A 13,704-nucleotide genomic window follows, 5' to 3' on the forward strand; every position below is an offset into this window, starting at 1 on the left:
AGAAGAAGAGTTGACCCATGAACAACACGGAAGTTTGGGCTGTGTGGGTCTGCTTTTAAGTGGATTTTTTTCGATAAACATAGTACTATGAACATGGTTTCTCTTAGGATTTTTCTTAACATTTTCTCTTCTCTAGCTCTGTTGTCAGAACAAAGTATATAAAACATATACAAACGGTGTGTTAATGGCCTGCGGATGTTATCGGTAACAGGACAACAGTAGACTCATAATAGTTTTTGGAGAGTCAAAAGTTAGGCAGGGTTTCTTCGACTGCCTAGACACGGTGCCCCTTACCCCTGGGTGGTTCCAGTTCAACTGGATACACTAGGAGAACGGCCTTACTGCTTTTGCTGCGAACTTACTCCCTCTGTTACCCAAAGAGATTGTCCCAGAACAGCCTTCAGCACATGTAAAACAGCACGTGCAGTCACGTGTGATCCTCATGTACCTCACATCCATCTTTCCATAGTAGCACTGTCTTTCCCCAAATCCCAAGATTAAAAATGTAAATTTAGGATCACAGACTCTGAGAGGGGCAAATAGGTTAAAGGGCAGCATTTTTAGCACTCCTTGCCCCTCCCAGTGTAGCAAAATCGGTATGTTGGGGGTATTCCCCCTGTGCTGGAGTACTCGAAGCCCTGCTCCCCTGCTCACTGACTCAGTAAGTAGGCGCTAATCCTGCCTTTCTGTGTAATCCACCTCCCTCGCTCTTGGGTGACCATCCCGGAAACACTCTTGGGTATTCATCTCTCTGAAGGAGCGCAGTAATGGGTGACCTATATCACCACTGGGGACCTTAGATGGCATTCTCTCTTATAAACATCTGTATCACACACCTTGTGTGGAAACTTTAATCCATGAACGTGTCTGCACTCTCGAGAGCTGCTCCTGAACCGTTGCAAAGCCAAGACTTCCCCTCCCTTTATTCAAGTTCCTTTGTTACCCAGTACCTGTTTCTCTTCTTTTGAAGCTTTTTTTTTTTTCAACTTTGTGCATTTGTGTTTTCTTTTTTTTTAAAATTTTTTAAAAAGATTTTATTTATTTTTATTTGAGAAAGAGGGAGAGACTGAAAGACGTGAGAGGGGAGGAGACCTTAGGTAGAAGCAGATTCCTTACTGAGCGAGGAGCTTAATGTGGGACTCGATCCCCGGATCCTGGGATCATGACCTGAACCAAAGGCTGTCACTTAACAAGCTGATCCACTCAGGAGCCCCTCGATGTTTTCTGTGATAACATAGTACTTTTTTTTATTTCCAGAGCTGCTGCAATAACAACCCATCATTTGTTGGTTGATGGCATGAGAGGCTGTTGGTACACTCAGCATTTTACTTTCGATCTTGACAATGACCTCCATGGATATGTGGAACCCTCATTTTACAAGAAGAAACGAAAACTCTCCAAGGCGGAGGCATTTTCCCACAGTCACTCAGCTGGAACGTAGTAGATCCAGATTTCAAGTAGGTAGAACTTTGTGGCCCATCCCTTCGCTGTGGCTGTCATTATCAGAGTGTTTTATTGTGGAAAAAGCACAAGACATACAGTTTGGCATTTATCCATTTTTTTTTTTTTTTAAGATTTTATTTGACAGCAGAAGGAGGGAAGGCAGCGGGCACAGGAGAGGGAGAAGCAGGCTCTGCTAAGCAGGGAGATTGATGCGGGTCTCGATCCCAGGGCCCTTAGATCATGACCTGAGCCGAAGGCAGACGCCAAACCAACTGAGCCACCCAGGTACCCCCATTTTAACCATTTTTAAGTGCAGTGGAGTGACATTAAGCACATTCACAATGTTATGCAACTGTCAACACCATTGATTTCTAGGATTTTTCATCTTCCCAAGCAGAAACTTTGTATGCATTAAATAATACCTCCCCACCCCTGGCCCCAGTAACTCCTTTTCTGCTTTCTGTCTTTATGACTTTGCCTGCTGTAGGTCACTCATTCAAATCCTATATTTGTACTTTCGTGTCTCGCTTATTGCACTTATTGTGCTCGTTGCACTTACGTAACGTGTTTAAGCTTCACGGTGAGGCACGTGTCAGCATCTCCTTTGTTAGTACTTGGTAACACTTCATAGCATGCGACATTTTTATCCATTCATCTCTTGGACATTTGGGTGGTAAAGCCGCTATGAACACAGATGGACAAATATCTGAGTCCTTGACTTCAGCTCTTTCAAGTCTATACAAGAGATTGCTGGACCAGTTAATTCTATTTTACCTTTTCTCCCCCACAAGATGTTATTTATTTGAGAGACAGGGTAAGGGAGAGAAAGATTGAGAGAATGAATGGGTGGAGGGGGAGAGGGCGAAGCAGATGCCTCGCTGAGCAGGGAGCCTGAAGCGGGACTCAGTTGCAGGACCCTGCGATCCTGACCTGAGCCAAAGGTAGACGCTTAACCGACTGAGCCACCCAGCGCCCCTGTTCCAGCTTTTTAAGGAACTGTTTTCCATGCTGTTTTTCTATACGCCTGTACGTTCCCCACCGGTGATGCCCCAGCACGGCAGTTTCTGTATAACCCCGCCAACAATTGTTTCCACTTCCCTGGAATGTTTTTGGTAGTGGCCGATGCAACTGTGTGAGGGGATCTCACTGTGGTTTTGATTTGCCTTTCCCTGATGACGAGTGATGTTGAGCAGATTTTCATGGGCTCCCTCGCCATTTGTATAACTTCTTCAGAGAAATGTCTATTCAAGCTTTTTGTTTTTAAAATTGGGTTGTGTATTTTTAAAAATTGAATTCTTTGTAGGGGTTCTTTTTAAGTGCTGAATATTCATCCCTTTTAGGGAGATATTTTCTCCCTTTCCACTGTCTTACAGATGGTATCCTTTTTGATGTAGTCCAGTGGATCTGTTTTTGTTTTTTCTTTTGCCTTTGGTGTCGCATCCTAGAAATCACTACCAAATCCAGTCACAAAACTTCTCCTCTGTTTTCTAGTAAAAGTTTTATTAGAGTTTTAGCTCTTATATTTAAGTCTTTTATCTATTTTGAGTTAATTTTTAAACATGGCATTAGGTAAGGGTCCCACTTCATTGTCTTACATGTGGTTATCCAGTTTACCCAGCACTACTTGTTGAAAAAACTGTTCTTTTCCCATTGGATGATCTTGGCATTTGTATCAGAAGTCGATTGGCCGTATATGTGAGGGTTTATTTTGTTCCACTGGTCAATATGTCTGTTCTTATGCCGCTGTGACACTTTTTATTCCTGTAGTAAGTTTTAAAATCAGGAAGTATGAGGCCCCCATCTTTGTTGTTCATTTTCAAGATTATTTTAGCTGTTCAGGGTCCCGTGGAATTTCATATGAATTTTAGGACTTAATTTTAGGACAACAAAAGTTTCTGTTGAGATTTTGAGCAGGATTGCATTGAATCTGTCTTCCTGGAAGATGTCTGTTTATTTGTGTTGCTTTCATTTCTTTCGGCAATATTTATTTATAGTTTTCAATGTAACAATCTTTCACCTCCTTGGTTAAGTTTATTCTTAAGTATTTTATTGTTTTGATGGTATTCTAAATGGATTGTTAATTTTCTTTTTCAGATTGTTCATCGTTAGTGTATAGAGAAGAAACCGATTTTTGTGTGTTGATTTTATGTCATGCAACGTTGCTGAGTTTGTTTATTCTGAGAGTTTGTGGGGCAATCTTTGGGGTTTTCTGCATCTAAGATCACATTATTCACAAATAGAAAATTTTACTTCATCTTTTTCAAATTTGTATGTCTTTTATTTCTTATATAATAAGGCAACAGCCTTATTGCTCTGGCTAGAACTTTCAGTACTGCATTGAATCAAAGTGGTGAAATCAGGCATCCTTGCCTTGTTCCTGGTCTTAGAGAAAAAGCTTTCAATCTTGCACCTCTGAGTGTGATGTTAGCTGGGCATTTTTCATGTATGGCTTTCATGTTGAGGAAATTTCTTATCTGTAGTTTGAGTGTTTGTATCAAGGAAAGGTATTGACTTTTATGAAAAGACTTTTTTTTTCTTTTGCTTTGCTTTGCTTTGTTAATGTATTATAGTGATTTTCATAAGTTGAACAATCCTTGCATTTTGGGAGTAAGTCCCATGTGGTCTTAGTATACAGTCCTTGAAATATGCTGCTGAATTTGCTTTGTCAGTACTTTGTACATGACTTTTGCATGAATATTTTAAGGGATACTGGTCTGTAGTTTTTTGAATGATCTTTGGCTCGGGTGTCAGAGTAATGCTGGCCTTATAGAACGAGTTAGAAAGTATTCCCTCCTTTTCAACGTTTTGGGAGACTTGGAGAAGATCAAAGATTTTTACAAATAACCAACACTTACATGCTCACCATGGGTCATAAGAAAGTCAAAGGCATAGTCTTTGACCTTGAGGAATCTACCACCTAGGAAGGAGTCAAACGGCTTGTTTGGAAAGTCAGCTGCACGCTTCAGTATACACACAGCTTTACAGAACAGGTGGAGAAAGGTGAAGTAGAAAGATATTGACATCCACCGAGATGCAGTCAGACTACTAGGCCTACAGAGAGAGCCCCACAGAGAGATCAGGAAATCAAAAACAGTCAAAGGGATTGGAGATACTAAGTGTAGCAAGAAATCAAGAATACTAACTCCTAATACTCTCCAGTAATAGAATTTCTAAGCTTGATTCAAATACTTACTCCCCTCCCTCCCAGCCCCGGGTTCTCCAAGGAGAGTTTCTGAACTCTCAGGAACTCACCAGGCAGCTACTACGCACCTGATTCCCAAAGAAACCAGCTTATGCCATCCTGTAGCATGTTGCTTATTATAATTCACCTAAAAAATTGGTTCCTTTCTTGAATTTCCTCACCTGTTGTCAATGATTTGCCCTTGACATGAAGACTTAATTAAATGTTCCTATGTTGCCTCCTAATTGTTTTCAAATAAGCAAAATTCTGTTTGAAGATCAGGAAAAACGGTCCCACTACCCTGATTTGATGAGTCATACCCAAACCTGGGTGATGAGCAGAGTCAATGGGGAGTTGCACAGATGTTCAGATGCCGGGCATCCCCAATTTTGATGCTCTGGAAGGTTCACAGGTGATTCTAATCACCCGGGTTCGAGTCTCCCTGGGGTAGAACTCCTCCCAAGTTCAGTATCATTTTTCTGTAAGGTCACTGCCAAACTGGAGTTGACCTGAAGAATTCTCAATAAAACAAATTACTTCAGGAACCATCACGGGAAATTGAAGGGGAGAGGATGGGCACTTGTCTTTACAGCATTTGAAAGGTTGCCATCCGGATGATGTTTTGCCATTGTGGTTCGACGGGGACAGAGAGGCGGAGAGGGCAGAGACCATATTAAGTACAAGGAAAAGCCTTCTGGTTTTTCAGCAATGAGAGCAGCCAGTGAGCTAAGAAATGAAGAGCGAAGCTTCTAATGCCATTGACTGTAGGTAGGGCTCTTCGCTGGCTAGGAGGCTGTACCAGAGAACCCTATGCTTCTTTGCAGATGAGGCAGGGAGCCAGAGGACGAGCGGTAGGCTGGATTTTGTATTCCAGGGCTCATACTTAGCTCTCTGTATCCACACATAATTGGACGTAGAGGGCCATCATTTACTGGGGGCAGGATTTAGGTTGCTCTCGTGGTTAGGATGGAAAGCAGCCTGTTCCCCAGTCACTGGCTCAAAAGGAGGGAGGTGGGTTGAATAAAACATAGCAGTCTCGAGTTTTCAAATGTGGCAGTTGTAGAATTCATTTTTCCTTCCGTTGGAGCAGAGAGACGCCCTGGGCGAATCGAACGTCATAAATCCAGCACTTCCCACTGTCTCCCCAAATACTTCTTTTGAGGAACCTTCAGGTCCTTCGGATTTAGGGAACTCTGAATTGTGGCTGATAACAAGACACGTTCAAACTGGACTGAGGTGTGACCTGCTCCCATTCTATGAGGGACACCCTGCTCACCCAACAAATTTGGGAAATCGCATGTTAGGTCATTAATAAGGAAAACTGCAGAAGAATAAGGTACAATCTTGATTTTACTATACTCAGCTGTGTCATTACAAAGTGTTTCTCCATTCCCTGCAGGGCCCAGAAAGAAAACAGTGAAATCATGCTGCCTGTGCACATTTTGGAACAAACGCAATGATTGTGTTGTTTTTCACTGAAACTTCCATTTGCCGGGAGCCTTTTTCCTTCAGGTAGAAACCATTTTCCTAACTGTGTTGATTTTCAGCTGCAGAAATGAACATTTTCTTCGTTGGAGTTCTGTGGCTAGTTTTGTTTAACCTGCCAGAGTTTTTGCATGGATTTTAAGGAAAAAACCGTAGATGATAGAATGATGAGGAAGGTAAACTTGCAAAATTACATGTCAGTGGATTAGATGATCAGATGTAACAATGGAAGCTCCCCATTTTCCCAGTGTTCCATAGATTTATCATCCTAAAAATCTTATCGGTTGCTGCACTGTGTTCAACAGAAGTATTTTTAAATTCCTGTCGTGAACACAGTAGGGGCCGTGTACTCTCTGATTTCTATACATCATAAATGCTCTGTATACTCCATATGCAGCTACTTATTAGAACTGATGTGAAATTACATTAATTGACGGAATGCAAAGTTAGTTACAAACAGATCAGGTTTATGAACTTCTGCCAAAGCAGGGAGGGGTGGGGAGATTTGTACTCCCAGAAAGTGCTCCTGGCTGTGGTGTGGAAGGAGCCAGAGTGAGTGTGATGAGGCCTCAGGGGGTCAGGACTTGGCACCAAGTCAGCTGGCTGGGGACACAGGAAGGGGAGTGTCAGGACTTAGCTCACACAACCGGGATGAGAGGAGCCTTTTGCTGGGAGCCTATGAAGAGGACCAGGCTTGGGGGGTCAGATCACAGTGCTCCGTGGTATGGAGGTACCACAACTTTACAAGCATTTGCTCTTAATAGGCCAACACTGCCAGGCAGTGTGGACAGGCCCAGCCGAGGAAGCGAAATTCCTGTGCTCAGACTGTACCCCACGTGCCCCACGTCCAAAGCTGTGACTTCAGACGTGAAGATTTGGTAGAAAGCTGAAACGACCATTGTACTTCTGGGGTAATTACTCTGGGTGAACTCACTGAATGTCTCTCAGAGTCTGCAGTGATTTTGAGGCATTTAATAACTTAGGACAGACAGAGATAATGTACACCTCATGCTGAAGAACGCTGGGCCTTTTGAAAGCTTTTACTGGAAAAAAATGTATCATTTGTTCTGGCATTCAAAAAGCTTCCTTTCCTTTATGGAAAGTTGATCCATTTAAGGATCCTGGAGACACCTGAGACTAAGGCAAAAAAAATGCTGGTCCTCCTGAAAACTTGTGGAAAGAAGTTTTGTGAAGTGAATGTAATGCAGGCATAGAGATGAAATCCTGGATTAGAGAGATCTGAAGACCCCCCCACCACCACCACCATGGCTGGCTGTGGGCTGCAGGGGGTACTGTCTCATCTGCGGTTGGGAGTGTTTCCAACCCTCGGTCCCACGTGGTGTGTGTCTCCAGGAGAATCCCCTTAAGTGTCTCTGGCCGAGGTCTTGGTCTCTTTCCCAGCCCCTGTTGGCCCCTTGGTGACCATACTACTTCCCACCTCCTAGCCTCCTGAGCCCACATTGCTCATTCACAAAATGGCAGACGTAAGAGTTCACGTAGGAAGCTTGTGAAACGGACTTGAGATACATTTGGTACACTTCAGGGTCACAGTTGCTCTAATAGTGTTGTTTTAGAAACTTGGTATGAAACCCCACACTGATTTCGTAGGTAGGTCATGACTGAGGGGAAGGAGGCATTATGGGAAAAGCATCGTATCCATTGTTCCAAGGGACATACAGATGAAGAAGGCATGACTCCTGTGCTCAGGGAGCTTCCAATGCAGAATGTAAAGTTCCTTGGGAAAAAAAAAAAAAAAAAAAACAAGACGAAATGTAAGTAAAATATCCAGAAGGAGGCCAGAGGTCATGTGGTGTGGTCAAGAGCATGGGTTCTACAGGCAGAGCCCCCTTCACAGCCCCGCTTGAGGAGACTCCTGTCAGAATAGAGAAATTCTGTGGGTGTCCACTTCACACATAGTGAGACGAGGATTCAGGGAGCAAGGATGACTTTGAAGGCACTCAATAAATGTTAGGAATGATGTCCTAATTTGGTGCGTAGTTACATGTCTACTGCGCCAGCTGCCGAGAACACAAAGTTGAATGAGACTTTGTGTATTCAGGTCAGCGAAGGAAACAGACCCATCAATAATGAATTGCAATGATGCAGAGTGTTGAGAGCCATAATGGGTACATAAATAAGATAATGTGGGAACACAAGAAGAGCATCTAAATCAGATTGCTGTGCAGGGAAGGCCTCCCAGAGGAAATGCTACTTGAACGGAGCATTCAAGAAGTAAGGTTATTCGGATCCAGGAAAGGAGAGAGGAGGAGGCATCAGGTTTAAGGAAAGGAGATGGGGGAGGGCACCTGCAGAAGAACCCTGCATACTGGAGCACTGTGGGTTTTGTGTGGCTGCAGCAGACTATGTTGGGTGACATGGAGCAAGAAAGGTCAAGTTCTAAATCCCAAAGCCCTGATTTATTAAGCTATTAAGTTCGGATTTTATGAAAATGACATAGAGGACTTCTGAAAGATTTCAAGTCGATGACTAATTTCTCAGAATGACGTTTAGCTGCAGTGTGGACGCTAGTCCGTCCTGATTAGAAGGGGAAGACCAATGAGAAACTTGTAGTAATCCAATCAAGAAGTCACCAGAGCCTAGACAAGGTGGCGTCAGAAATGGAGGTGGGGGGTGGGGGGCTAGAATCTAAAGGATCTGATTGAAGAATTAGCTGTGGAAGTCAGCATGGGGGAAGGGTTCCGCTTGGGGCCTGGGGGTGAGGGGGTGTTCTCCAGGTTTCTCTTCTAGGTCATTCGCTCCCTTCTCTTCACAATTCTGGACAGCGTTCGTCAGCACCTGACACCAGTGGCTACCAGAGTCTCACCTCTAGCCGGGGTACCTGGAACCCACATGCTTCCAGTGATGTCCACAGACACCTCAAACTCAACTCAGAACATGGCAGCTGGGATCCGTGAGGAAGCATCCCCAAAGAGCAAGGCAAAAGTATATGGTGTTTTAGTGATCTCTTCTCAGAAGTCACCCAGCATCTCTTCAGCCTTACAACATCACCCAGATGGAAGGGAAGTGGATATAAATCACATCATGTGGCAGGGGGAATGTCAGCATCACACCCCAGGGAGAGCAGGTGAGATGGGAGATACTGTGGCCATCTTTGGGAAATCCGATCAGCCACAGTCACTCTCCTGTTTCTTCTCTGTGTGACTTTGCTGAGGAGAACTATCGTCTAGAGTGCATATTTACTCAGGAAAAGCATTTTAGTCAGGCAGATGTTCAAGGTCCAGAGGGAAGAGTGAAAAGAGAAGAAAGGAATTCTAGGCCTAGAGATGCCAATAGGGAAAGGTGTTGGGAGCAGGTCACATCATGTAAGGGGGGTTCACAGCCACAGGAGTTTAGTCTTCTCACAGGTACGTGTCTGGGTCTGATGCTGCTGTGAGCACACGACATAGAAGCAGGGAGAGGACGTGTTGTCTGGCACATAGAGAGCAGCACACTCAGGCATGTCCTTTCTGCAGTCTGTGTAGACAGAACGCTGACCAATGGAGCCCCTTTCCCCTATGACAGTCCACCATGAACCCCTGAATGTGGGGCCAGCAGGCTAAGCATGCATCAGAAAGTGAACAAAGAAGGGTTTGGAGGCAGTATCTGTCAAAGTATTAAATAAAATCAGCTAACACATTAGTTGTGAAAGTTATGAACCCGTGCCTTTTCAAAGACCTAGTTTTACAATAAGTAGAATTTCTTCAACTCAAGAGATACGAGAGAGAAACCAAGCACAGGTGGGCAGGCATTTAAAAATAAAACAGAAGATTGAAAACATGTATTGATAAGGATTCTGTTACGGTTAAGAGAAAAACATGTCAGCTTTCTTGAAAGAGACTGTCGCTCAGACACTGGACAGATACTTAAACCGAGGAAGGGGTCATTCATTCATTGCTTCATTCAAAAAATCCAGTTAAGCAGGTAGTTTGTCCTTGGCACTATTTCGAGCAATAAAGAAGTGAATGAGACTGGCTGCCTTCAAGGAGTGTGCGCTCTAACGGGGGCAAACAAGACAGAGCATTAGACACTGTGATGTGTGGGGAGGGCATGAACAGGGCCGTGTTTTACAGTGACTGAATTGGGTGAGGCCCGCCACAGATGAGGTGGTGACAGGCAAGGCCTCTCTGAGGAGGCCACATTGGAGCTGAACTTGAAGGATGAGAAAGAGTCAGCCATGCCGGGGCTGGATGGAGAGCATTCCGGCCACTGGGGCAGCGGGCAAACACACAAGCTCCGAAACGGAACAAGTTTGCCGGGCAGAAGGAGGTCGTGTGGCTGATTCTTCGGGAACCCTAAACACGCATTGCTTTACTGCTGTGTTTAAACAGTGAGGTTTTTTGTTTTGTTTTGTTTTGTTTTGTTTCTGCTGAGCGTGGAAGTTTGAATGGTCCTTAGATGGGGATTTCGAAAATGACTTAAAAATCATTACATCTGTTTTCCGTGTACATTGTAGAATCTTTGATGTGTGGAATGAAAGGCGGAAATGAAACAGCTAGCTAGTTTTTTCAGTGCCGTTCGCTTAGTAAAAAGTCTTTTCCCCATCAAGTTGATAAAACGCCATCTCTATTGTGTACGGAAATTCACAATGAACCTGTGGCTCCTTGGGATCCTCTCTTTGGTTTCATCCATCTGCCTCTCTGCTCCTGATCCCGGGGCTGTACTGATTGAATCTCTGTGCTCCTGTCTCAGCGGCGCCTTCCTGAAAACCAGCATAGACAACTACACAGCAGTGCTTAGGGTTTGAGTTTCTGGTAGGTTGTCCTAGATCACTATTAGCATCCCACGGAATGCCTGTGTTCCCTGGACCTCAGTTTGAAAAATACTAAGCTTGTACTGCCTTGCTTCGGAAAGGACCAGCAGGCCTGGAGTTGCCTCTGGAGGAAGCCAGATTCGTACAACATTTACACATGTCAAGCCTTGTACAGCACGCTTTCGGCTGTTTCATCTCCTGTAATCCTTACCTATGACGTCCTCTGTTTTACCTGGAAGGGTCCATGAGGTTATGGGGCTGTGTTCTAATGGATGTCTAATAGATACCAAGCAGTGCCAAGTGCTCTGAACAGAGAGATGCTTCTGCCCGTATCCTACCTGCAGTCAAATTGGACTGCTTGATGGGCCCCCCAATGCTAAAAATAAGAGCCAGTATTTGTGGAGCATCGGGCCTCACCCTCCACTTGCAACGTCTCATCCTACCTTCCTGCCACGGGATGGTTTTCTTCTCTGGAAAGCTCCAGCTTGTTCATAAGTGACAGGGGAGATCGTGTGCCAAGCCTGAAGGGAGGCAGATGGCTTCTCATTGTACATGTGAGGAAATGAAGGTGTGGACAGTTAATGCTCTCGCTGGCAGAGTCACACCACGAACGAAGTGGCAAAGCCGAGATCTGGACCCAGAAGCAGCAGGTTTGGAGTCGGTCCATGGCACGGTGGACCATTCCCCTCCCCCGCCAGGTCCTGAGCTTTTCCTCCTTGGGGCCTTTGAGCATGCCACTGCCTCTGCCTGGGTTTCTCTTTCGAGGCCAAACCAGAGACCTTGTATAGGGAGGATGGCTGGGCGAAAGCTGGAGCCCATCATGCCAGACAGACGGCATGTCGTCTCTCATGATACTCTTGTAGGTGATACAGAGAAGAGTATGAGGCCCAAAGGTAGGCAGAACTGATTTGGAAATTGCTTCCCATGTATTAGCTCTGTGCTCCCTGCAGCTCAGTTTCCTCACTTGGGAATCCTTGTGAGATTTATACAACACAATAATTCCATTAATACAAAAAATCCTGGGGAGATGTCGTCTCTGTCCCCAACTCCCTCATTTACTCAGCAAATACTTGTGAACCTCCCATGAAGCTCCAGGCACTGTGCTAACCATTATACTTATCAGTTGTTTCTATAGAATAGTATTTCAGGGTTCAGGCTGGGAGTACCCCAAGAGTGGGCTAATATCGCCAACATCGTGCTCCTCCTTGACGCTGCCTGTGGAACTTCCTTGTCCAGTTTACAAGGGGATGTTACCTTCATAAGCTACGTGTGATTTTTTTCAAAGTTCTACATGAGCTGGTGACTGCGTAACTCAACTCGGCTCTTTGGTCTTGTCACAATTGTTATAGAACCCAGAGCCGGTGTGGCCAACCCTGGGGTGACCCCAAACAGGGCTGTCAGTCCGGGGGTGTGGAGAGTGAAGGGAGGCCTCTTCCCACAAGTTCTTCTAGGGTAATTCTATGGATTCTTTATCCCTGGGGAGCTACTTCTGCAATTAGAAGGGCTCTCTGTTTCGATAGTTTATGACCTAATTCCATTGTCCCGTGCCTGAGGTGGTCAGATCCAGGCCTTGCAATAAGTCTCCAAAATCAGGGCCAGAGGGAGTTTAATGGGTAAGGTTACTATTTCCTCAAGGATTAAAATAAGCAAAGAGGATGGGTTATTACATAATCAATAACATTGACCTCTTGATTGAAAACACAAATGGAATTTATCTCAAAATCATCCTCTAGCTTGTTGTTCTCCAAAATTAGATTACACAAGCAAATGTGTTGAGCCTCTTGAACAGACAGTTATTCTCATGTCAATAGCCTCCAGAAGAATAGTCTTCCCAGGCCCAGATTCTCTATGGATGGAATTTGGGGAAAAAAGCACTTCAAATCCAAACATTTGACCCATAGTTCTTATAGTCATTGAAGGCTGAGAGACAGCATGGCCTAATGGGGAAAGCTTGAACTTCGGAATCAGATTAAACCTAGATGGAGATACTGGCTTCTTTACTGACCCATCTGTGTGAATTTTGTTCAACTTCACCTTTCAGAATCTGTCTTCTTAGCTAAAAAAATAAAATAAAACACTTAAAAATGAGAATAACAATTATCTACCTTACAGGATTATTTATAGGTTTCTGATACTGTATATGGACGTACATGACAGAGTATCTGGCATACATTAAGGCCTCAGTCTATGGTAACTAGTAAGTCTACAAGTGCTTAGTAGAATACAGATCAAAAGACAGAATTGGTTCCAGAACCTGAGGGCTCTTTCTTAATCTTGGAAAGAGAGATACACATAGCCAGTGGTTCTCAGCTCCAGCAGCTCAGAATCTCCTGGGGGTCTTCTAAGAAAGGCTACTGTCCTGGTCCTGCCCCCAAAGATTCTGCTTCTAATTGATTTGAGCTGAGGCTGGGTGTTGGGATGCCTCACAGTGCCAGTCGGAGAACCTTGCCCACATCTTCATCGCTGGGTTTGGTGGACCACACATGGGGAAGCCTCACAGAGATGTTTATCGGGGGTCTGGCCTTCAGCCTCACAAGTTCAGAAACCCTATCATTGAAAATATACCTACCAAACAGACCAAGTACATGCATTGGACTGAAGAGCATGTTCTCCCTTTAAGCAAACTCCAAAGGAAGCCAAATGATGGAGAAATGACTCGGAGCCCAGGAAGTGGTTACACAGATTAGATGTTGCCTGGCATCTGGTGTTGAGGTCCCAGTAAGGGCTTGTGCCCTCCAGGCAGGCTGGAGGCTCTATCTTCCCATGTAGCAGCCCCTTCTCACCTGTGAATGGGGCTTACGGGATAGGTCCAGGTTTTGCTACTGGAACAACCTTTTCCGTGGGC

The 13,704-nt window shown here is 44.6% G+C and overlaps 1 long non-coding RNA gene across 1 annotated transcript; it reads left to right on the forward strand.

The window, feature by feature from the left end:
* Positions 1-1,263: 1,263 nt before the first annotated feature.
* Positions 1,264-6,171, forward strand: LOC131814114 (uncharacterized). Its single transcript, XR_009347126.1, has 3 exons — positions 1,264-1,457; positions 1,575-1,728; positions 6,024-6,171. It is a non-coding gene; the product is annotated as an uncharacterized LOC131814114 (long non-coding RNA).
* Positions 6,172-13,704: the final 7,533 nt, after the last annotated feature.

The sequence above is a fragment of the Mustela lutreola genome, chromosome 13 (genome assembly GCF_030435805.1).
Source record: "Mustela lutreola isolate mMusLut2 chromosome 13, mMusLut2.pri, whole genome shotgun sequence".
Taxonomy (NCBI): Eukaryota; Metazoa; Chordata; class Mammalia; order Carnivora; family Mustelidae; genus Mustela; species Mustela lutreola.